This window comes from Mustela nigripes, chromosome 1 (genome assembly GCF_022355385.1).
Source record: "Mustela nigripes isolate SB6536 chromosome 1, MUSNIG.SB6536, whole genome shotgun sequence".
Lineage (NCBI taxonomy): Eukaryota > Metazoa > Chordata > Mammalia > Carnivora > Mustelidae > Mustela > Mustela nigripes.
Window position 1 is genome coordinate 101,498,479 of NC_081557.1, and position 25,695 is coordinate 101,524,173.

At 38.4% G+C, this 25,695-nt stretch overlaps 1 long non-coding RNA gene across 1 annotated transcript; it reads left to right on the forward strand.

Annotated features, from left to right (window-relative positions):
• The first annotated feature begins 15,211 nt into the window (after window positions 1-15,211).
• Window positions 15,212-19,693, forward strand: LOC132013187 (uncharacterized). The gene is made up of 4 exons (XR_009402908.1): window positions 15,212-15,590; window positions 15,914-16,081; window positions 17,698-17,800; window positions 19,590-19,693. It is a non-coding gene; the product is annotated as an uncharacterized LOC132013187 (long non-coding RNA).
• Window positions 19,694-25,695: the final 6,002 nt, after the last annotated feature.

Consider the following 25,695-nt stretch of genomic DNA (forward strand, 5'->3'; position numbering starts at 1 on the left):
AATTTTAAAACTTCCAACAAAGGAATGCATAGGACAGATGACTTCACTAGTAACCTCTACTAAACGTTTAATAAAGAATAATATTTCTTCACCAACTCTTCTAAAAAGAGAAGAGAGAACACTTCCCAGCTCGTTCTGAGGCCAGTATTCCACAGTTGCCAGAATCAGAGAAAGATATCACAAGAAAATGACAAACCAATATTCTTATAAATATATATGCAAAAATCCTAGTGCATCAAATCCCACAACGTACAGGATTATACCCCATGGCCAAGTGAGATTTATCAGAGGACTGCAAAGTTCGTTTAGCATATGAAAATCAATCAACAGATACAGAGAAAGCACCTGATAAAATCCCACACACTTTTATGGTAAAAATATTCAATAAACTAGGAACAGAAGGAGCACCCTCAAACTGATACAGGATATGTATGAAAACATATAGGTAGCATCAAACATACTATAGAAAAGACTGAGCAGTGTTGCCACTAAGATCAATACCATGCCAAAAGGGTTCAATTTCACTTCTATTCAATGTTCCAGATGTTCTAGCCAACATAATTAGATAATAAAAAGAGATAAAGGCATCCAAATTGGAAAAAGTTAAACTATTTGCAGAGGACATGATCAAAATTCTGAGGAATTCACTAAGAAACTACTGAAACTAATACGAGACTTCAGCAGTATGATAGGGTACAAGATCAAGATAAAAAAATCACTGGTAGTTCTATATGTTAGTAATGAGTAATCTGAAAATGAAATTAAGAAAACTATCCCATTTATTATAGCAACAAAAATTAAAAAGTACTTAGAATTAAATTTAACAAAGAAGTTTGAAACTTATACACTGACAACTATAAATGTTGGAAAAAAATTAAAGGTCTACGTAAATGGAAAAACATCCTAGATGCTAGATCAATGATCTAGTTCATAGATTAGAAGACTTAACACTGTTAAGATTACAATATTCCCCCAAGAGATCTCCATAGTCAATGTAATCTACCAACATCCCAGATGAGGGTTTTTTTGGCAGATACTGACAATCTGACCTTAAAGTTCATATGTAAATGCAAGTAACCCAGAAAAACCAAACTAATCTTAAAAGGAAAAGTGAAGTTGGAAGACTTTCATGTCCTAATATCAAAACTATACATCTATAGTAATTAAGAGAATATGGTACAGGCATAAGAGTAGATACATAGATCAATGGAACAGTTGGACAATTCAGATAGATATAAACTTCCATTCATGGGTGACTGATTTTTGACAGTGGACTCAAGGAAATTAAATGGGAAGGAAAAATCTTTTCAACAAACATTTGTGGGAGGACTGGATATTCATATGGAAAATAATGAATTTGGGACTCTTGTCATTCCACGTGAAAAATATTAATTAAAAATATTAATTAATCGGGACGCCTGGGTGGCTCAGTTGGTTAAGCAGCTGCCTTCGGCTCAGGTCATGATCCCAGCGTCCTGGGATGGAGTCCCACATCGGGCTCCTTGCTTGGCAGGGAGCCTGCTTCTCCCTCTGCCTCTGCCTGCCATTCTGTCTGCCTGTGCTCGCTCTCTCTCCCTCTCTCTCTGACAAATAAATAAATTTAAAAAAAAATTAATTAATCATTGACCTAACTGTAAGATCTGAAACTATGAAACACCTGGAAGAAAATAAAGGATAAACTTTCATGACTTTGATCTCCAACTAGGCAATGAGTTCTTAGAAATGACACCGAAAGCAAAAGCAACAAAAGAAAAAAATCCATATTGGGGTACCTGGGTGGCTCAGTGGGTTAAGCCACTGCCTCCAGCTTGGGTCATGATCTCAGTGTCCTAGGATCGAGCCCCACATCGGGCTCTCTGCTCAGGGGAAGCCTGCTTTCCCCCCTCTCCGTACCTGCCTCTCTGCCTACTTGTGATCTCTCTCTCTGTCAAATAAATTTAAAAAAAAATCCTAAAAGCAAAGAATACATAAATTTAATTTTATTAAAATTAAAAACTCATGCATCAAAAGACATCATTAAAGTAAAAAACCAGCCTTCATAAAGGGAGAAAATATTTGAAAATCTTTTATCTGCCAAAGGATCTGTGTCCAGCATATATAAAGAACTTTTCCAATTCAACAACAACAAGACACATATCACAATGGATAATGTGGCAAAGGATTTGAATAGACCTATCTCCAAAGACAATATACACATGTCCAATAAACAAATGAAAAAATGCTCAACATCCTTAGTCATTAGGGAAAGGGGAAATCAAAACCAAAGTGAGGTATTACTTTACATCCATGAGAATGGCTAAAATAAAAAAGATACATGATAACAGTTATTGACAAAGAGGTAGAAAAATGGCATCGTCACATATTGCTAGTGATAACATAAAATGGTGCAGCCATGAGAAAGAGTTTGGCCCTTCCTCACAAAGTGAAAAACACAGTTACCACATGATCCAGTAATTCCATCCCTCAGTATATAACTTAGAGAAAAGAAAACATATCTACACATAAACTTGTACATGAGTGTTCATGAAACATTCGTAATAGCAAAATGTATGAACAACCTAAATTTTTATCAACTGGTAAGTGGTATATTTATACTATAGTATGTTATTTGGAAATAAAAATAAATGAGGTGCTGACACACACTAACCTTGAAAACGTTATGATAAAGGAGAGACTCACAAAAGACCATTTATTGTATGTTTCTATGCATGTGACTTGTCTACAGCAGGAATTCAGAGACAGAAAGCAGGTTAGTAGTTGCCAGGAAGCAGGGATGGTGACGGATGGGGCATGACCATTAATATATATGGGGCTGCTCTATGGAGTCTTGAAGATATTCTAAAATTAGAGGGTGGTGATGGTTCTATAACATGGGATAGACTAATAATCAATCAACCATATACTTTGAACAGGTGAATTTTACAGTATGTGAAATGGACCTCACAAAGCTGTCATAAAGAATCAAGAGAAAGAAATGCTTTCAAGAGTAGGAGAATCAAAGAAATCATGAAAAAGTGAGAAAAGTAAGATACATGGAAGACTTGAAGTAGGGGTATGGTGCATGCTATCATGCCTCTGAGCCTGTGTGAATCACATTTGTCTCTTTGGAGTGCCTGTCATTTCTTTTCTACACTTGGGCCTTGAACAAAACCAGCTCAACTGTTAGCTCTTTCCTATTTCACAGATAAACCATCACTGTGGAAAACATGTCAGAAGGGGGAGGAGTCCACCATGTCAGCTAGATTCTTAGTAAGACAAATACTCAACTGAGGAATCCTAAGTATAAACTCAATTAGCTGGAACAGAAACCAAGAGCATTGGTTTTCTCAACACACGCAACTGGGAGAATCAAAGGCGGGAATTGGAGGTACTATTGGTTCATGGGTTCGTTCATTCATTCATTCATTCATTCATTCTTTTCAATGCTGCCTACGTCAAACTCTGGAAGAATGGAGACAGAGGACAGACCTCAATCTTGACCTTACACTTACAAATCTGTTGGAGTTTCTTAACCATGACTCTTGATAAAAACAAAAATATTCAACTCAAGGGGTCTCCTTAAACAAACAAACAAACAGAAGAAGAAGAAGAAGAAGAAGAAGAAGAAGAAGAAGAAGAAGAAGAGGAGAAAGAAAGAAAATAAATAAATAAATTTCAAAGTCAGAACTTGGAAGTGCAGGATAAAGGACTTCAGACAAGCCAGACAAGCCTTATTCCAGGAGCTCAGTGCTGTCAGGGCTCAGTCTCTCCTTTCTCTCTCCTGGTTTCTACTTCTCTTCCCTGCCATTCTTGAACTGGTCTTGCTCAAAGGCCAGAAGATTGGCTACCAATTTTTTTTCAGCTATTTCATTTTCCTTATAAGTTAATAAGTTGATCCCAGAGAAGTTTCCTGTTGGCCTTAGTCATGGGCTTACTTATCCTCTTTTCAAGTTGTTGGTGGTGGGCATGTGAGTTGGGAGGAATGGGGAGGGTCAGGACACAAGACTGGCAGCCCCAGCACACCAGGCAAGAAAGAACCATAACCACTACTCTCTACTCCAAGACATTCATGCAGTGTCTACAGTGGGGTGAATTAAATTCTAGTAGGGTATGGAGGAACAGAAAATCTCTTCTCACTGCAGGTTTTCAGCAAAGGAGGTAGGATTTTAATTTGGAACTAACATGAACACCAATATAAACTTCCAGCAGACGAGTGGGGGAGAATAACAAGACAGTCCCGCTGTTGAGTGGGACTCTCACAGACTGTGTGGAAGGACACGTCACAGTGCCTTGTGTCATCACAAGGGTGATGGGATTGCTCCAACACAAAAAGTAGAGAAGGGAGAACCATTCCCATGGCTGCCCTCCTGGGACACCCTCCTTTTTCTAGAGTAAGAAATCGATGAGATTTTCTATTTTTACTCAGTTCTTTTCTCTTAAGCTGACCCCCTCGTCTTCCCGACCTGCTCACCATAAGCAGAAGTGTCATGAAGACCCAAGTGGGAAAACCAATAGAATTTTCTGGAGGAAACAAGTTTCACGTGTAATGGCCTTGAGGAGCTGCTGGGCTCTTCCCTGAGTGTGAGGCTAACCCAGATGGGCTACCACCAATCCACAGCAAGGAGCTGACACATACAGGGCGACTGAACTCCAGCGAACTGGCACAGGGCATCGGTCTAAAGCTATCAGACTCTCATTATAGCTTCACTGATTTTTTTTACAGGGGAAATGGACATTGCTGGACTTCTGAGTCGTACCGCACTGCCCGCAAGTTAGATGCCTCGTTTTGTTCACTTTGAGGATAAAATGTCTAAGCGGAGGTTCTTGCTACCATAGAAGATTCCCCATCCATCTCATCCTCCTTCTCCTTCCCATATATTTCTCTATTGATTTTTTTTTTTTAATTTGAGAGAGAGCAAATGAGTGAGTGCACGGGGCAGGGAAGGGGTGGCAGAGGGAGGAGGAGAGAGGCTCTTAAGCAGGCTCCAGGCCTAGCACGGAACCCAATGTGGGGCTTGATCTCACAACCCTGAGGTTATGACAAATATGAGCAGAATTCAGGAGTCCAATGCTCAAAGGACTGAGCCACCCAGGTGGCCTGAAAATAGCTTTTATCCTAAGCCACCCCACGAGTTCATATTCTTTCATTTCTTTCTCACTTTAACAAAGAAAAAGGGAATTTCTGTATTTAAATCCTAGCTCTACCATTGAACAGGTTCTGGCCTTGGGCAAATTATTTTAGATTTTCATTTTCGTTTCCTTTTATTAAAATAAGGCTAATAATAGTACTTGTCTCATAGGGTTGCTATGAATACTGAATGAGTTAGGTCGTGTAAAATCTTTAAAAACAGGTTGATAATAAGCACAAAAACTTAATGATGTCTATTATTTAGCACAAGAATATTTTCATCCCTTCTGAGTGTCTCACTAAGGCCTTTGGTGGCTTGTAGGAACTGAGACTGGACCTGAACTAAATAATTCTTCAAGAAGCAGCCTGAGTCCGTGGCTCGGCCAGCCCCACCCCACCCTACCCCGTCCTGTAATTACATACATGTAAGGGCTGTCAGCCGCAAACAGAGAAAAATCACAGAACCATGAGGACTGCAATCAGAACGGGGTTGATGATGCAAGCTTAACGGAGGCCTCTGCACTGTGTCCCGGGTTTCTTCCCCTGCCTTTTCCAATCCTGATCGCAGCTGCTCCAGCCTTTCACAGCTTGTCCCAAAACCTTTACTGTGGGAGGGCCTGATGGGCAGGGGTGAACACATACTTAGCACACCAGCAGGGCTGACACTCCGGGAAGGAAAAAGAGAAAAACAGGAAATCTGCAGAAAGGCCTCTTTTGGTGTCAGCACGTATAAAAAATTTCTATCCCTTCGAGACAAATTCTGTTTTACAAAATTGAGATTCCCTGTCGATCTGCAAATAAAAAGGGTGCAAGGGTGCGGTGACAGAGGCAGATCGTTCAGCACTTAGTGCCTTAAAGTCTTCAGTCCTTTCCTTCCTGATAGAGGAGCCTCTCCATTTTACTGCACAGAAACAATGAAGAAGGTCAGAGATGAACTCACTCTGTCTCCAAACCTCTCATCTTCGAATGCATCTGCACTCACACAGCTGCCTCCTTTTTTCATGCTAGTTGCAGAGTAGAAAAGGTCCTGCCCTGTGCCTGGGTTTCATCTAATGCCACTTCTCTGTCTCTTTCTGCCTTATTCTTCCAGCTGCTTCTCTGCTTATCAAATAGGCTCACGTGTCTCCTGCTTTTGGACACATGCTACATCCCTCCCAAGGTCTGACCACATCTCCTTGCCCTGTTCTGCAGCAACGTTAAATGATCTGTTACCCCTAAGTGTTGCCTTCTCTCGCTTACCCTTCTGGTTTCCCTCATGGACTAGGAGAAGCGGGCTTGCTGCTCTCAGCACCCCACTGAAACTGCGCTCTGAAAGTTAGTAGCAGCTCTCTGGTCCTTATCCCAGAGCCTCTGGGGCTCTCACTGACCTCGCTGAGGCATCCAATTCCCTCTGTCGACATCTGTTTCTCCCTTGGCTTTCAAATTAATAACCCCCATTTGATCTATGCCTTACCTGGATTTACTTCTCTCCTTTGCACACTCCTTTCTTACTTATGCAAGGCTCTGCCCTGGTCCCAGTAACTCAGAAATCTTTGAGAATAGGTCTTAACCATTTATATTTTTACACAAGATCCCCAGGTCATTCTTACAGACAACAGCTCTACTCCCGGTCACGATGCCAGTCGTTCCTCCTCCCATCCGTTCTCCATATGGCTACCATTATGTTCTCTAATAAACACAAGCCAGACCCAATCCTATACTATTTAAAACCCGCAACCACTGTCCATCACAGAGCGAAGTCTGAACTCATTAACATGACCAGTAACATGACCCTTCAAATCCAGCAGTTTCCCACTCTTCAGCATTTTCTCTCTCTACTTCTTTGGGTTCTTAAGCTCAGGTTGTGCACAGTTGTGATTTCCCAAAACATGTAGTATACTTCTGTGCCGTTCAATCCATTATTTTCTCAATGAGTCTTATTTTTCTTTCTAAGTACTCTGTAGTACCTTTCCTGATTACCACATCTATCTGGCTTCCTCTTTACAATGTGATCTTATCTTCGGGATAAGACATATGTCATCCTTAATTGATCCCTAAGTATCAATTGCAGAAATGGCATTTTTTAGTTTTTCAACATTGCTTTGATAGGTCTGATGAATGTATGAATAAATGAAAGTATGAGAAGAATGACAGCTAATACTCACTGAGCACTTAGTACGGTCTAGGCATATACACATTGGCAAGTCTGTTCCTCATGACAGCTTCAGGAGGTGGATAATACACAGACCAAGAAAGTGAGGCTTCAAGAGTAAATTTCTCTCTCAAGGTCACATGGTAATGGTTGAAACTAAAATTTTAACGTAGGCCAAGTCTACTGTCACAGTGCATGCTCTCAACTCATTGCTTTATTGAGTTAATAAGTTAAAACGTTGAGTCTCCTCATTAAAAATTGGGTTAACATGAATCAGAGTTTGAAGCAGAATAATTTTCCTTTAATAAATAGAATTTATCAAAGAATACCCCATAACAAAAAATGAAGACTCAAGGTTTTACAGAGGGCCTCTACTGAATGCTCAAAAATGAGTTAATCCTAAATCATTAATCCTCCAAGAGCAAAGAAAAAGATAAATCCAATGAAGTTTCTGCCTTATACTTTTACTCTATGTGTCAGTTGTGAGTATCAGTGCAAAATACCTCAATATTAGTAAATATGATTTAATACCACATAAATAATTATTCACCATGACCAGGAGATATATTCCCAAATATTAGGATAGTTCAAAATTTAAGTAATTATACTTAACTTCAACATCTCAATATATCCAAGGAGAAAAATCACATGATAGAGACTTTAAAAACTTTGACAGAATTAAATACTTATTCTTGATTGAAAAAAAACTGTCAACTATGTTGTCATCTAGAAACCCCAGAGGCATTTTCATTTTCACAGTGTTTAGACAACATCACAATGAACACTCTACCTGGGCACTCCTCACCAGGTTTAAACAAGCACTGGAGGTGCAGTCAATGAAGAGAGACCAGAAAGAACTACCGAAGACAGAATAGGTAAAGAGGACGTACAACCATACGTGTTTGTATAGGATAGTATACTTTAAAATACCCAATAGGGCCAAAAATGATGCTAATAAAAATAAGGTATTAAATAAAGTAGGATATAAACTACAAAAATCGATAGCCCTCATATATACATTTAATAACCAGTGTAAGAGCTCAGCGAAAGAGGAAAACCACAGAATAACAAGAGTAGTGATAAAAAAAAAAATAGCAGGAAAAAAGAAATAAACTAACAATTTTTTTAACATGTGGAAACATAAGAGGAAACTTAATCACTCCTGAAAGACAAAAAATGAGATCTGACCAAGAAAGACACCCTTCCTCATAAAAAGAATCACTTGACGTTGTCAAGATATCAGTCCTCCCCAAACTGATATGTACATTTAACATCATGTCTATTTTAAAAAAAAAAAAAAGAGAGCAAGTTAATTTTCTGGAGCTAGACAAATCTCTTGGAAAGTGTGAGAGTGTGTGTGTGTGTGTGTACATGCAAGAGTAAGAATAGCAAGAAAAATTGATTGTGGGATTAAAAAAAAGCAATGAGGAGTGGCTAGCTCTGCCAGATTTAAGACACTACAAAACCTCTTTATTTAAAACTGCCATGAACTGACACATGAGCAGACAGACAAAACACTAGAAGAGAACAGAAGCCCTGCAAAGTTACCCAAATACATTTGGAAACTTACTATATAATGAAGGGATTTCTCAATCCCTTCTCGATAAGTACACTGGAACTAATAGCCTTTAGAAAACAGTAACACTATTGCCATAACTCAGACCATATTTCAATAAACTCCACACAAATGAAAGATTTTAATGGAATGAAGGAAACCATATACCAGTAGCAGCAAAAGACATCCCTTTAAAACTGGGTTCCAGTAGGGGCACCTGGGTGGCTCAGTGGGTTAAGCCTCTGCCTTCGGCTCAGTTCGTGATCTCAAGGTCCTGGGACCAAGTCCCACATCAGGCTCTCTGCTCAGCAGGGAGCCTGCTTCCTCCTCTCTCTCTCTCTGCCTGCCTCTCTGCCTCCTTGTGATCTCTGTCAAATAAATTAAATAAATAAATAAAATCTTTAAAAAAACAAAAAAGACTGGGCTCCAGTATGGATTTCTAACTTGATTCAAAAACTAGAAAGAAAATGCACAAATTCTGCCATGTAGAAGTAAAATATTATGGCATAAAACATGTCAAAGTCAAAATATACCTAAGTGGGTGAATATTTCTAATTTATATTAGAAATTCATCTAATCTCTTTAATTCTTAAAGACATCTAACAATAAGCATACCCAGTAACAATAAGTCTAGAGTCCAGATCTTTTTTTGTGTGTATCAGTCCCTACTAAAAGAAATCAAAGCCTCTTGGAGAAATGGTTGTTCTTAGATAGAATACAAGATAAGCCTAGAACATACGGCCCTGCCAGAAAACAAACCAAGAAATTCCTCAACAACTACTGAAGTCTTGTTGGAACAAGATGGAGACTATCTGAAGGGGCTTCCACTGGCTATACAATATTTTGAGAATCTAAAAGAATAATAAAAATTATTCAATTTTTAAAAAGATTTTATTTATTTATTTGACGGAGAGAGACACAGTGAGAGGGAACATAAGCAGGCTAAGTGGGAGAGGGAGAAGCAGGCTCCCCGAGGAGCAGGGAGTCTGATGCAGAGCTCTACCCCAGGACCCTGGGATCATGACATAAGCTGAAGGCAGCCGCTTAATGACTGAGCCACCCAGGTGCCCCATAAAAATTATTCTTGAATCAAGAATCCATAAATCCAAATCAACACACACATGTACACACAACACAGGTTAAAAAGCCACTGGGGGGGGTGATTAGGTTACTAACACAATCTCAAAATATTCCTGAATAGATGGTTTGCTACCTACCCAAGAAAAATACATCTTTAAAAATGAAGAGGTGTAGCTCTCACCACCCTAACCAAGCGACAAGTCTTAGCATCACCAATATGAGACAAACTAGCATTATATTTAGTTGGGCATTTACTGCATCAACAGCAAGAGGATACAACATCATTTAAGAAGTGTTTTCTCCAACAGCCTTTTCTTTTTTGTAAAGATTTCATTTATTTATTCATGAAAGACAGAGAGAGAGAGTCAGAGGGAGATGGAGAAGTAGGCTCCCCATTGAGCAGTAGTCTGAAGCGGGACTCGATCCCAGGACCCCAGGATCAGAACCTGAGCTGAAGGCAGACGCTTAACTATCGGAGCCGCCCAGGCACGCCCGACACCCAACATCCCTTAACTGGAAGCACATCAGGGGGAAACAATCAGACAAACTCATATGTAGAATATGCAATGATCTACAAGCCACGGGGTATGGACTCATTTTGGTATCATGAAAATTTAAATTAAAAAAACACATTTTGGGGGGTTATGGGAGGGTATGTGCTATGGTGAGTGCTGTGAAAGGTGTAAGCCCGACGATTCACAGACCTGCACCCCTGGGGCAAGTAATACATTATATGTTAATAAAAATAATTAGAAAAAAACCACATATTGCGGGCAACTGAGAAAATTCAAATATGAATTGTATATTAGATAATGTTGAGTGGTTTTCTTAAGTGTGACAGAGGTGAAAATGATGTGACTGTTCTGTCAAAGCCCATCTTAATCTTGGAATTTGTTTGATGACATGTCAGTCTCTTACCTTCAAAGAGTTAAAAAAGAGAGTATATGTGTTTGTGTACATAGATGTGTGAATGGCCCCCCTGGCCTAATTTTATATTCAGCATAAAAAAGAATAAAAAATGTAATTCAGAAAGAAAGCACAAGCAAATATGGCAAAAAGTTATAATGAACCTAGGTAGGGGGTAATATGAACATACACTGTATTATTTTTTAATGTTTTCCTTAGAGTCAAAAATTTTCAAAATTAAAAAAAAATAGAGATAGTAGAATGAAAAATTCTAGAAGTGCAAATAAATCACTGCTCAGTGAACTCCACGGGAGAAAAAACACCTTGATGACTACAAACCGACATTTTCATACCCCATTAACTTCTTAGATTTGGCTTTAGGGTGACCAAATGTGACAGACATCTTCAAACCAAATTTCAAAGCTCTGTTTAATACACACTGCTCAATTCACCTTATTCGTATATCTTTACATTTCATTGCTTAGAAGTATATTATTGCACTCTCCTATGAGAACAACTCTTACAAAAGATAAAATGAGACAGGAACAGGAAAGTAATCCCTAACTTTACAAAAACATATGATGAACTGTTGCTTTAGATAATGAGCGTTTTTAGTGCCCTTTGAAAAGTCCTTTAGCAGGGCAATGGATAAAGCAAGGTATATACCCACCAAATCTGTATGTATTCGAGAAGATGCTTTGGGGGAAAATACTGCCTAATATACTCAGGGAAACTGATTCTCTTATTGAAGATCTCATCAAATCACTTCTTTAATATTTTTGTTTTTACCCAGATTACTTGTGCAAAAATGAATCTATTCTTAGCCAATTTCATTAAGGTGAATTTTTTTTTTCTTCGTGCCTACTCCACTTCAGAATGGACGGGTTGGTGGAAAGAGGGAGGTGGGGGGAAAACATTTCTCCTGGCTTTGCAGAAGTTAGTGAAGGCAATATTCCTTAGGGCTGATGCCAGCCAGTGGTGTTCGTGTTCAGTCGATCCAGCGTTTACATTTAATGTGATGTTTTGTATGGGTGTCCTTGTGGCTAAACTCAAGGGTCACGGATAAGACCATTCCTACCTTTACTTTTTGGTGAGATGTTTACATTTCTAATTTTAAAGTGCCATTTCCTGACTTATGATCTGCTTTCTCCTTGGCTGCTCTGAATGATTGCTTTCCTTTCTGGTACAATCTGCATAAAGCTGCTAACCATCACAGGGATATTTATTGTTTTAAAATGTGCTCATAGATCAAGTCAACAGCACAGATTTTATTTTCACTCCCTTCAACTTTCCAATTTGCCTTTTAGACCACTGCTATTTATATACTACCTCATCTTTGAGGAGCTCAGAAACTCTTTACTTTGTACATTTCAGGTAATGGAAATGTCAGTGGGAAGCTAGGTGGTAGGACATACGGGACTAGGCTATTTAATACAAGCTTCACTCCTTGATTTATTTAGTTGTCTCTAACCCCAAACAGTAAAGGCCTAGAAAAAAAAATAAAAAATAAAAGTACAAATATGTATGCCTCGTTAGAAAAGGAGTCTTCATTCTTAAAATCTAGAAACTAAGAGTTATGTAACAGCAAAACCATATATGAAATTATACCATCTTATGTATCAAACAATATTCCTTCTGTTGTTTTGGATTTAAAGTCTCCAGTGTCTTTTCCTCCACTGGAGAAAAAGAAATTCATTCAGCTCCTCTAAGGAGGGGACTTTCTACTCACATCTGTGAACTGAAACCCAGTGAGATTAAAAGCTGAAGGATTTTCCCAGAACAATTTCTGTAACTTCCCTGAACTCCACACACCCTTCTGCCTGCCTTGCATTTTCATCTTATCTTTGTCATTCTCCTACAGATTCTTCACAAATGACCCACAAGATGACTTTTACGGAGATTACTTTCAACTTGCTCAAGCAATTTGGAAGCACTTTGGACAGTCTTTAAATAAATAGTTTTCATAAGTAACCAAGATGGAGAGTTTGCTAGTTTGATTCCTAAATTTCACCAATGATGAATCCTCTTTGACTTTTTCCATGAAGTATTCCTTCCTTACATAGAAACCCTTAACAGATTTTAAAGTAAATCGAGCCAACATTTCTTAAAAGCCATAAACTTGTATTTCCTAATCTGACTTATGAAAAAATTTCCTTCCTCCAAAACATCTGAACTCTTTTCTTAATTCACTCTACTTACATCCAAAAAAAACTTTGTGTCAAGTACTATACATGGTATTTTCAGTTCTTATTTTTTTAATGTTTGTCTAACATTATACACCTCCTGTAATACTACAGAAAGCCTGTAGGAGGGACATTTCATTCCACTAACATAGACATATATAAATCATTGAAAAACATTACTAATAAAGCAATAAAAACTATACTGAATTGGCCACTAAAATGTCAAAATTTCTTGAAACCCTGATAGAGACATTTACTAAGCTATTACTTAATTTATGAAAGACTAGATTGAATATCAGAGTCTGATTCCGTGGGTGAGTAGCATACAGAGAACAGTGTAACTCTAGGGAATTCCGGAATAGGTATTTATGATGCACCATTGCAGCAGCCTTAAGGAATTAAATCAGCCTTACATGGTGACAGGGAGCTAGAGCAGGCTCAAGCACGTTTTGCCTAAATTGTCTGGAATGATTTATGTTTCAGAGTTTAATGCTCAAAATCCTGGTGGCATGATGTTTGGGGTAATAAGCAGTTAATTTTATGGTGCTTCTTCTGTGTTCTCCAGCACACATACAGATTGTCACCTGTGCATGTAACACCTGTGCATGCAGCTCACATTATGAGGCACCACAACTCTATCCGTGGATACTCTGCATTACCCATCTTTGCCAGAAGAAAGATCAGGAATCGGCAGTGCAGAAAGTGGTTGCAGCGCGTGCACACACACACACACACAGAAAAGAGTATGGAATCTTCAACAAAATGTAAAATTATACAGTGGAAATGAGTCAGCACTTCTGTGTTTGAGAAATCAGAAACCCAACTCAAATTAAACTTTGAGGGGAAAAAAGGTCTTTCCTACTCATCTTACTGAGATACCGAAGAGGCATCTTATGCTCCTAACCCTAACGCAGCTGGCTCTCAGTTCTCAAATATCATGTGATCCATGTCTTTAGCCCCTTATCTGGTCTCTGTTGGCCTCAGGAGTGAGCAAGCCTTCTCTCCGAGCAGAGAAGGTGACTCAGGGCAGTTCCAGGTGAGGCAGTCATTAGCGCTTACACTCTCAGAAGGATCAGGACGCTTTTTCCCTTCTGTGTCCACATCAGGCCTGTCCAAAGGACTCTGGCCTGGCTCTGTCTGGCCCACAAGCCCATCCCTGATCCAATCACAGTGCCGGGGGGTGCGGGGGGGATGGACTGAAAGAGGAGAGACAGGTCACAAAAGGCTGGCAGACATAAACAGATAGACAGATTACAGATGGACAGGAAAGAGAGAAATAGCCAGTAAAATCCTGTGTCTAGATTTAGACCATACAGTCTGGTATTAAGCCTATGAAAAATGCCTTTGATGTTTCCTCATTCTGGTTTCCTGCTGTATTTTTCTATTATGTCTCTGTGTGTTTAAATACTGGAGCTGCCTAGTGGTCGGAGCAGTCTTCAGAGTCAGACAGAGAAGCTTTTGAATCCTCTGCCAGAGACCAGCTATCAGACCAAGGCCACGTTATTCTGTCCCTGGAAGCTTCCATTTTTGTCTTGGTGGAACAGGGATCACCATATTTACTTCCTAAGGGATTTACAAAGATTACATGGGATAGTCCAAACAAAATGTTTAGCAGAGCACCTGGCAGAGAGAAAATAGTCATTCCATAGATACTAGCATTAGTACAATTACTGCCTGATTTCCATACATGCGTTCTTGATATGTGGTGGACATCATGAAGCCCACTCACTGCTATTTAGACATAAAAGCAAAGGCATTGCTGGTGTATGCATCAGTAATGCCCTCATTATGCCCCAGAACCGTGGACACCAGGGAAGTGCTCTCCAATGTCTAGTGGCCAAACAGAAACACTCATGCCGTCATGCTGGGTATTTTCAATTATGCACACGAAATGGAGTAGGGCATGCAGTTTTCACAATCAGGGATACCTGTTGGGGGTAATTATTTTCTTTACTGATTTAATTTGTTCAAGTTCATGAAAGAAGATAAAAATTATAAAGTTGTTTTCAGTGTGAAAGATACGCTTGCATTGGGAAAGAATTGCTTCCGTAAGTACTGGAACGTGTGTACTTTGGAGAAGGGAAGTTTTCTTTGGGGGAATTTAGCTGTCGACATTCTGATGGATCTGCCCAGCTTGATTTTGAGACACTGCCCTTTTGGCAAGAAAAACAACAAATCTGTTCATTGTAACCATGATATAAAAGGGCTTCTTCCAGATTGCCTTTTCAGAATTCAGTCTTAAACTTGAGATTCACTTCCATTTAAAGAAAAATACTTTCTTTTCCAGCAAAGAATTGCTGCTCTGCATTTATTTAAATTGGTTCATGATTTCATTTCCATCCTCTTTTCTACTGCTCAAGTGGGAGAAATCTAGTGAAAGCGTAATCTAAGGACTAATGAGCAAACTGCTAAGTGCTGGTTTAGTGAAAGTTGATTTTTCAGTATTTCACTGGTTGGAAAAAGTGCACTTTTAAAGATTTTTACCAAGTGTATCACTAATATTGTGTCAGCTATTTTCCAGTGATCTGGATATGGCCAGGAACTAGGATACACACAGAAGATTGAAGTTGCAAGGGAAGAGGACGTAACTGAAATCCTAAACACTCTTCGAGGCCATTTCCCACCACTGTTAAGTACTCTAAATGATGGCTGCAAGGTATGCTTCCAAAAAGATCAGGAAATATACTAAAATGTGAGTACTGATTATTTTTCAGTGAGTAAATTTTAAGAAATGAAAATGCTACTTCCCATAGCTCAGGGTAAATAAATTTAAAAACCTATACAAAACAGAGAATTACCTGGGATAACACAATTGACCAAAACAATCAAAAGTGCAACAAGATAATTCCCGCATTTGTTAAGGTAGAATAACTGGATTTTTAAAAAGCTCTTCTTTAGAGTCGTTCAACAAAGATATTAAGTTCCAGAACTAAACATCTTGCCTTTTGCAGCAACATGCATGGAACTAGAGAGTATTATGCTCAGTGAAATAAGTCAATCAGAAAAGGACAATTACCATATGCTCTCACTCACATGTGGAATTTAAGAAACAAAACAGAGGATCATAGAGGAAGAGAGAAGAAAATAAAAGAAGATGAAATCAAAGAGGGATACAAAATGTAAGAGACTTTTTTTTTTAATGAATACACTTTTTTAAAAGATTTTATTTATGTTGCATCACCACTTCCTCATATCAGGGAGATCATATGACAGACCTGTACCCCTGGGGATAAAAATATATGTTTATAAAAAATAAAAAAAATATTTTATTTATTTATTTGACAGAGACACAGAGAGAGAAGGAACACAAGCATGGGATTGGGAGAGGGAGAAGCAGGCTTCCTGTTGAGCAGGGAGCCCGCTGTGGGGCTTGATGAGGGGCTCGATCCCAGGACCCCGAGACCGTGCCCCAAGCCAAAGTCAGATGCTTAACCAAGTGAGCCACCCCATAAGAGACTTTTAATCATAGGAAACAGAAAACAGAATTGCTGGAGGGGCGGGAAGTAGGGGGTTGGGATAACCAGGTGATGGACATTAAGGAGGGTATGTGATGTAATAAGCACTGGGTGTCTAATAAGACTGATACATCACTGAACTCTAGCCCTGAAACTAATAATAAACCATGTGTTAATTAGCTGAATTTAAATACAAAAAATTAAAAAAGGAAATATGGGGAAAAAATGAAACAAAAGTCTTGCTTCTCTTTTCCTAAAATTATTCCTAGAACCTGATGGCTTTTATTGCAATTCTAAATGACATATTTTTAAAATTATTTTTTCTATCTCATTGTTGATGATATATAGAAATAAAATTGACTTAAATATATCGATCTCACAGGCAACTAATTTGTTACCTCTTAAAATTTCTAATGATTTGTCTTAAAGGTTTGGTGGTTCTCTATGCAGATGATCATATATTTCAAAATTTCAGTTTATATATTTTTTATTTTTATTTATTTATTTGACAGAGAGAAAGAGCACAAGCAGGGGACCAGCCCACAGAGGGAGAGGCTGGCTCCCCGTTAAGCAGGAAGCCCCATCCATGTGGGACTCAATGCCAGGACCCTGAGATCATGACCTGAGCAAAAGCTAGACACTTAACTGACTGAGCCACCCAGGAACCCCTATTTTTTTAAAAAAAATAAGCTTTATGAACAATGTGGGCCTTGAACTCAAGGCTCTGAAGTCAAGAGTCCCATGCTCTACTGACTAAGCCAGCCAGGCAACCCAGGATGATTGTATTTTGATTTATGAGGGAACTGTTCAAATCCCTCCAATTCTTCCTTGCACCTTCATTTTTATTGTTTTACCTCACTAGCTAGTGCAGCACCTCTAGGACCTCCAGTGCAATGTCAACTAGAAGCAGTGATAGCAAGAACGCTTCTGACATCTCATATAGTAAGAATGGATACTTGCTGTAAGGTTTTCAGTCATAAACAGAAATTGAATTTTATAAGACACTTTGCTGCATGCCTTGAGATAATCATATTTCTTTCCTTTAAACAATTTTAGTGTTGAATCAAGCTATTCCAAAAAGAAGCCCAACTTACACATAATGAATTATGTTTATATGGCCAGAATTGCTAAAACTATTTAGAATGTTGATCTATATTAATGAGTAAGATTAGCTTATGATTTCCATTTGTCATACTGTGTATACTTTGTTATAAATGTAAAAGTCATCTATTAAAATGAATAGGGAGTTATAAACTTTTTTTCTCTGAAATCTTTTGCAGAGAATTAGATTTATTTGTTTCATGGAATTTTTCTAGAACTTCTCTATAAAACAACGTGACAATCTGATAAATGCATATATTGCCAAATGATTACCACAATAAGGTTAGTTAACACATCTATCGCTTCATATAATTATCCTTGTCAGGGGAGTGGGTGGGAGAGGGATCGAGAACTTTTAGGATTTACTCTTAGCAACTTCTAAAGTATATAATACAGTACTGTTAGCTAAAGTTGTCATGCTTTAGGTCAGAACTCCAGAACTTACCTTACTCAACGTTTTTACCGTCTTCCCACCTTCTTTTACCCAATTCCCCCACCTCACCCCAGCAGCCACCAATCTACTCTCTGTTTAAATGAGTTAAGGTGTTTTATATTCTATATGCAAATGAGATCGTGCAGTATTTGTCTGTGTCTGACTTTTGTCACTTCATCATGTCGCCAGGTTCCATCCATGTTGTCGCAAACGAAGGAGTCCCTTCTTTTCTGGCTGAATAACATTCGTGTGTGTGTGTCTTTATTCATCCCTCCATGGACACTTAGGTTGTCTCCATATCTGGGCTGCTGTAATAATGCTTTCATGAATAAGGGGGAACAGATATCTCTTCAAGACAGTGATCTCGTTTCATTCAGATATATATGCAGAGGTAGAATTGCGGGATCACGTGGTAGCTCCGCGTTTACTTTACCGAGGGACCTCTGCCCTATCTTCCACAATGGCTGCCCCAGTTTGCATTCCCACCAATAGTGCATCACAATGGCTTTTTCTCCATATCTTTATCAGCAGCAGTTATTAGCCTATTTCTTTTTGAATAGCCACCGTTAAGTGATATTTTTCCTAGTAATTTGCCAAAATAGACTTTGTTGGCATAACGTTGTTTGCCTTATACTTTTTTTTTTTACACTCTACTGCCTGCGGTCATGTTCATTTTTCAGTTTTAATATCTGTACCTTTTCTCTTTTATTCTTAAACTCAATGGCAGTTGAACTACTTTTTTACTGTTTTCAAAGCACTTTTGGTTTTATATCTATATAATTTTAGATGCATACACATTTATATCATTTAACTTTCCTGATTCAATTCAAATTTTTAGTATTATGCAATAACTTTTCCAATATCTAAAATTGCTTTTTATCTTAAAGTCACTTTTGTCTGAACTTCACATCGCTCTCCAAGTTTATTTTAATTAGCATTTAAGACCGATGTGTTATTTCTATCTCTTTAGTATTTGTCTGTTTTCATGAGTATTTATGAATCCCCAGTTGGGATTATGAGGGGTCAGAGGGGTTATGAAATCAATGCCTTATATTTTGTCTTGAGCTTTTCATTTGTTCTCCTTTTAAGCCTTAAGAATTTTTAGGTTGCTTTATTATTTTTAAACCATTCATTTTTTTCTACTCATTTGAAAACTATATCCCCTCTATTTTTGTTAGTTATCATAGAAGCTCATTATACATTCTAATTTAATGTTTGAAGCTAATATAATTCTCACCTCTAAACAATGTAAGAAAATACTTAACACCATATTCAAATCAATCTTCTACATTTTACATGCATTTTTTGGTTCAATCATTTAGTGCTGTCCTTTTTCCAACTTCCCCAAATTAGATATTATTTTATTTAAAAACATTTGTTGCGGGGCGCCTGGGTGGCTAAGTGGGTTAAGCCGCTGCCTTTGGCTCAGATCATGATCTCAGGGTCCTGGGATCGAGCCCCACATTGGGCCCTCTGCTCAGCAGGGAGCCTGCTTCCTCCTCTCTTTCTGCCTGCTTGTCATCTCTCTCTGTCAGATAAATAAATAAAATCTTAAAAAAAAAACAACAACAACAACAAAACACATTTGTTTGGATTTATCTACATATTCATCGATTTCTTTTTCACTATTCCTTCCAGAATCATGGACCTGTCTTCTGAGATCATTGATTATCTCACAAAAGTTCTTCAGCAAGTCCCTTGATGTAGACTTATTTATGGCAATCTCTTTATATATAAATAAAATATGTATTTCATCTGAAAATATGTTTAGTCTGTCTTCCCTTTTGATTTTTTTTTTTTCAGGAATACAGAAGTTGAAGGTAGTTTTCTCCTAGCCCTTCAAATGTATTATTCCCTGCTCCCTTTTATTGTTGCTATTGAGAAATCTGTTTTCAGTCTAATTGGTAAACTTTCATAGGGACCTTGGGACTGTTTTGTTCAGGGTAGGTAAGTGGGAGAGATGGGCATCATTCCAGGTTGAGACAGTGACAAGGCTTGTGTCATTCTCTACACCCTTCTTCCTTTTCCAGAACAAACGTGGCAACTTCAGGTCAAGATGGCAGAGAGATTCAAGATCAGAACAGTTTAGATTATTGACTTACTGAATGAAAAACAGAGGCAAGCATCATCTTGACTGAAGCCAACTTTTGTTGTACTAAACCACTAAGATGTGGGGGTTGCTTTATTACAGTATGAGCTAGAAATAGAAAGATCAATGTACGGTATTCCTGAGTATGTTGCCTTTCTTCTATTATCTCCATACTGGACTTCTGGGAATTCAGCTAAGCATACACTATAACCCCTATTCTATCCTCCATCTATCTTAAACTGTCATGGTTATCATCTCCTACTTCTGTGTTGTGTTTTGTGCTACTTCTGAATATGTTTCTCAGTTTGCTAAATTTCTCTCCAGATAGATCTTACTTAGTTTCTGTTTTGTAATATTTTTTATGATAAAAGTTCTATTTTGTGTTTTTCCAATGTGTCAACTATTAGTTTTCATCATTTTCACATACTCTTTTTTTGTACATCATTTATTTCTATCTGAAAATTAAAAAGTTTGAGTTCTTTAGAGATCTCTGGTCTTTGTTGTTTGTTTGGGTTTTTTTCTGCTGGCTTTCATTCATGGTAGTTTATTTCCTTGTGTATATGATGATTATCTGGAAGCCATACATCTTAATCTATGGAAAACCTATAAGACGAAAGTTATGGTGCTTTCTTCCAGTGGGGATTTAACTCTATTTCCTTTTGAATCCTGCTTTTGCTACAGACTGGGACTATTTCATTACCATTCTAAGTCCATTTCTGGAGGCTCGTTTTCTGTTCCCCCACTCTGTAGCTAATCCAGTGTTTAGTCTCTTGGTTACAAAGCTATCAGTTATTTACCTCCAGGGGAAATCTGATTTAAAGCTTACTGCTCATCAAGCATCAACCTGTTTTGATTGTTAGCCATTTGGCCATCTCCCTCACATCTGTGGCCCAGAAAAATGGTAAAATATATTTTATGCTACATGTGGGTGTTTTATAGAAGGTGGGTTCCTGGCAAATCCATTTTGTTATTCAGCCCCACCTCCTATTTTTTAAAAAGATATTTATTTGCATATGTATATATATGTGTATGTATGTATGTATGTATGCATGCATGCATGTATGTATTCATTTGAGGATGGAGAGAGAAGGGGAGAAGGTGGGCAGAAGGAGCAGAAGGAGAGGGACAAGCAGACTCCCCAATTCAGCATGGAGCCTGAAGAAGGGCTTGATCTCAAGACCCTGAGATCATGACCTGAGGAGAAACCAAGAATCAGATGTTTAACCCATGAGCCACCAAGGCACCATCCCCCCACCTCCTATTTTTAATACTTCTTTCAATTGCTATTATCACTGGTAAAAGACAGAAAGGTATAAATTTAGGAAAGTTTCAGCTAAAACTGTTTCAGAAGGTTGAAAAAGAAATTAAAACTCTCATGCTTTGAGATGCCTGGGTGGCTCAGTCCATTAAGCGTCTGACTCTTGATTTCAGCTCAGGTCATGATCTCAGGGTCATGAGTTCAAGCTCTGGGTAGGGCTCCATGCTGAGTGTGAAGCCTATTTGGGATTCTCTCTCTGCCCCTGATTTCCCTCTCTGAAAACAAAAATCAGGTTTTAATGGATAATATGCAAGTTTTAAACTCAGATAAACATCTTAAATCTTTGAGTTGTGACTTTGGGCAAATTACTAATAGCCCATGAGCCATAATTTTCTCACTCTTAAACAGAAATAATAAAAGATTTTTTGTGTTATTGAGAGAATACATATATACAGAGAAAGACCATGTGCATCTGATATATAGACAATAAATGGCAGGTACTTTTATTCATGGTACATATTTTCCCTTGCATGTTGTGTACAATTGAGAATGCTGTTAGAGTAAATTAGAATACACTGTGCAGAAGACAAGAGCTTTTCTTTAGCTGCTATACTGAATGAGAGATTAATTTCCCACTCTAATTTTGCCTATCTATATACACCATAAAACTGGAACTTGTGTATTAGTTTAAAATGGTATCAGTATGACATATTAATATGGAAATATGAAAATCTCTAAAACAATCTCCAAGATGTTTGTTGCTAGCCAAGGCTGTTGCTAGCCTTCCTTGTAGGTTTTCTTCTTCTAAAGCAACCTGAACAGCTAACTAGGTGCTCTTGTTAGTATTCAGGTAACAAAGTCATTTTTCTCTCTCTGCTAAATAAAGCCAAGGAACCTAATATGGTTATGAACTGAAGGTATTCGCATTGCAGTCCTGTTTGCTGTTGCATGCTTAATCAAAATTCAAAATGACAATATTGACAGAAACAGTCCATGCAATAAGCGAATGTTGCAAATGGAAATATAACACTGACCTCAGAGAAATGTGATTCTGATTATTTGACAAATCAGCTAGGTTTGTCATAGGGAAACTATAAAATCAGGTAATATAAAAGCTTTGCAAAAAGTCTAGTATCTACTTTCTTTTTTGTGTTCTTTGGCTTTGGATGCTTAGCAAGCTAATTGGTGCTGGGGTGGGTGGGGTGATTTCTGTTGGATGTATAGGTGGTAGAAAGATCACATTGTAATAAAACCAAACTAATGCATATTAAACTGTCTGGATAAATCTTTCCTGCCATAATCGTGACTTTCATGTGTGCCAGACTTTCTGTGGCACACATGAAAGTCTAATCCTAAATATCAGGATTAGACTTCTAATGGTAAGTTCAAAAATAAAAATAGTACACATGTAATATTTTCCTGCATCATTTCATTTAAGTCCACAATACCTATAAAGTAGGTACTATCAAACCCTCTCATCTACATATGAGAAAAGAGGGACAGAGAATGTTAATGACAAAATTAAGTAGCCCCTAAGAGCATTTTCCAACCAACCTCACCACCATCCTGTACACATTGGTTCTATCTGCAGCTCTTAATTCACTTCCCCCAGAACCCTGGCATTTTTGTTAGATAATTTCAGTGGATGTTCAAATAGAATTCTTATCCAGTAACTCAGAGCTGAGTGGGACAGTGAGTTCATGGCATTAAAAAAATCAAGATTATCAAAGATTTTAGCAGGCTGAAGTAACAAACTAAATATAGTATGAAAAAATACTGAACTTTGGTCAAAAAAGAATCATAAAAATGAAAAAGGACAGACATGTGCTTTAGCAGCCACTTTCCTAATGTGAGGATTTTATTTTCATTTAAGATAGATGGTGATAACAATATAGAGACAGGTAGAAGAGATGCCTACAAAGAAAGAACCCCTGTTCCCCTAACAAGCCAAGAAGGAAAGCACAGTTACAAACTTGAAATTACTCCAAAGAAACTTAGCAAAGGAGAAGACTCCAGCACGGGAGCATATGTGGCATGAACCTGAGCAAGGTCAGAAAGCAGGTTGGTCCGACAGGTGTTCACGCTTCAGGTAAGTCTGGAGACAGACACAGAGAGCGTCATCAGAACCACCCTGGCGCATCGGGTGTACAGTGATGGCAATGGAACAAGGAGGAGGTTGGGGAGACGGGGCATACGAACAGATCTGCTTGATGCACGACTGCCCATGAGTGGTGAACTAAATGGTAAATATGACATTGGTCTTCTGGCTCGGGAGATTCCACGGGTGCCAAGTGTCCCATTCTTCCAGGATCATTCCTTCATTTAATTGTCAAATACAATGTCTGAAGTTCCCATGCACAAAGCCCAGTCTTCTCTCTCTTGTCACATCTGCAAGAGGACCACCGCTTAGGGCAGCTCTACTGACCCATCCTGCTTCACTGTCGGAATCAGGATGACAGTGGGGTTCTGAGCATAGGCTGGGGTGCTCGGACCAACTAATTTAAGTACTGGACCTACCACTTCCCATTTGCATGCCACACCTTCTCAACTATGAAATGATGCTTCATCAGAGCTGCTTTCCTAGGCTGTTCATCCCTCCCTCTAGTCCTCAGGTACTTAACCATCACCCACAAGGCCTCATTGTATCAAATTCCCATATACCCTGCCCCTTAGGAGAAGAATGATTAAAATCCTAACAATGTTCCCAGCTAAATATGATGACCTCTTCCCTTATTGTGTAGAGAAATTTTGCTCTTCTTTGTCTCAGTTTGAGACTTGTACTGGAAAAAAAAAGACTATTTCAGTGTTTTCTCAGGAAGAAACAAAAAAGCAGATGCCTCCACAACCTCCCTCACTCTCTCCCTTCTTTCTCCTCCCCTCCACCTTCTCTCCCGCTACCCCCACTCACATGCGCTCATGTATGCGTGCACGCGCACACACACCACACACACACCTCTCACAACTTCTACACTGGAAATGCTTACTGGCAGGCTTTCTTAATGTCACACTGTTCTCCATTACACTATTAATTATGTTGAGAACCAGCACAATGGGACAGGGTGTGTCTGTGTGAGTGCGTGCGTGTGTGTGTATACACACACGCACACACGCACACACACACACACACACACATACTCATCCATATATATATGGATGAGAATTATGGGTAGTTTGCGATTTGAGTTTCAAATGCCAGTAGTACTGCTTTACAAAATTATTCAGAAGGTATTTAAGTAAGAAACATAAGTGCTCTTGTTTTTTTTATATATAGCCCCATAAACTATATTTGAAATTGATCTTGAGACACTAAACTCACAATGAGTGATTAACAAATGCTAGTTGAGTCGTTTGAAATTAAGAGGTCTGGGTCTCAAACGACTAAGTGTTACTGGGAAAAGCAAACAAAACCATGTCAAATTAATCCAAGAGAATTCTATTCACTCTGCATATTATAAGTTGTCAATTGCTCTAGGTTATTCATTAATAATTCTGAATTCAGGGGTGCCTGGGTGGCTCAGTCTTTAAGCGACTGTCTTTGGCTCATCAAAGATGGCTCATAGCTCATCATCAGAGGTCCTCAGTGATCTGGCATTCCTTCCCTTGTCTATTACTTACTTCCTTAGATATTCTAAGGCCCAGGGCATCTGAAAATCCCATACCTCTATTGTTACCTTTTAATTCCAATTCGTTCCCAAATCTAGAAAACCTGACTTCCTCCGAACTCCAAACATTCAGCTCATCTCTATTAATCAAAGGCCATATTTCCCAAAAGATCTTATTGCTGATTTGAAATAAACTGGCTTATCTACTTTCCCTTTTCTGATCTTTGCTTTTACCTAAATATGGTACAATCCCCTCTCTCTCTGGGCCACCAAGATGGCTGATATAAATCTGTCATGATCACACAGAGCTTATATACTCTCCAGGAATGAGAAATTTTATCTCATTTCCCCCATAGTTCCTGGCATGCAATAGATATACAACATATGTTTGTTAAAAGACCAGAAATTTGCCTGTTGTTCAGACCAAATAAAATTAGTTCAAAACTGATTTCTTAAACATACTCTTAGATTTACCAGGATTATTACTGAATTATTTATTCTAATGATTGCCTATACCATGGCATTTTCTAGAAAACATTAGACTCCATTTCATCCCAAGGAACTGTAGAAACAATTTCAGCACCTCAAGGATTTCTCAAGAAGCCATGACTAACACAACGAGGCCAATCGAGAGGAAAATAAAAAAGTCAGGACTTACGGCCCCCACTAATTCTATGAGAGTCTCAGACCCCATTTTTTAAAGAACTGATTTTGGAATACACAATGCGACAGAACTTCTCAGTTGAATGTTTTCAGCTTCAAACGCCCACAAGATTTAATAGAAGTCCTCCAAAA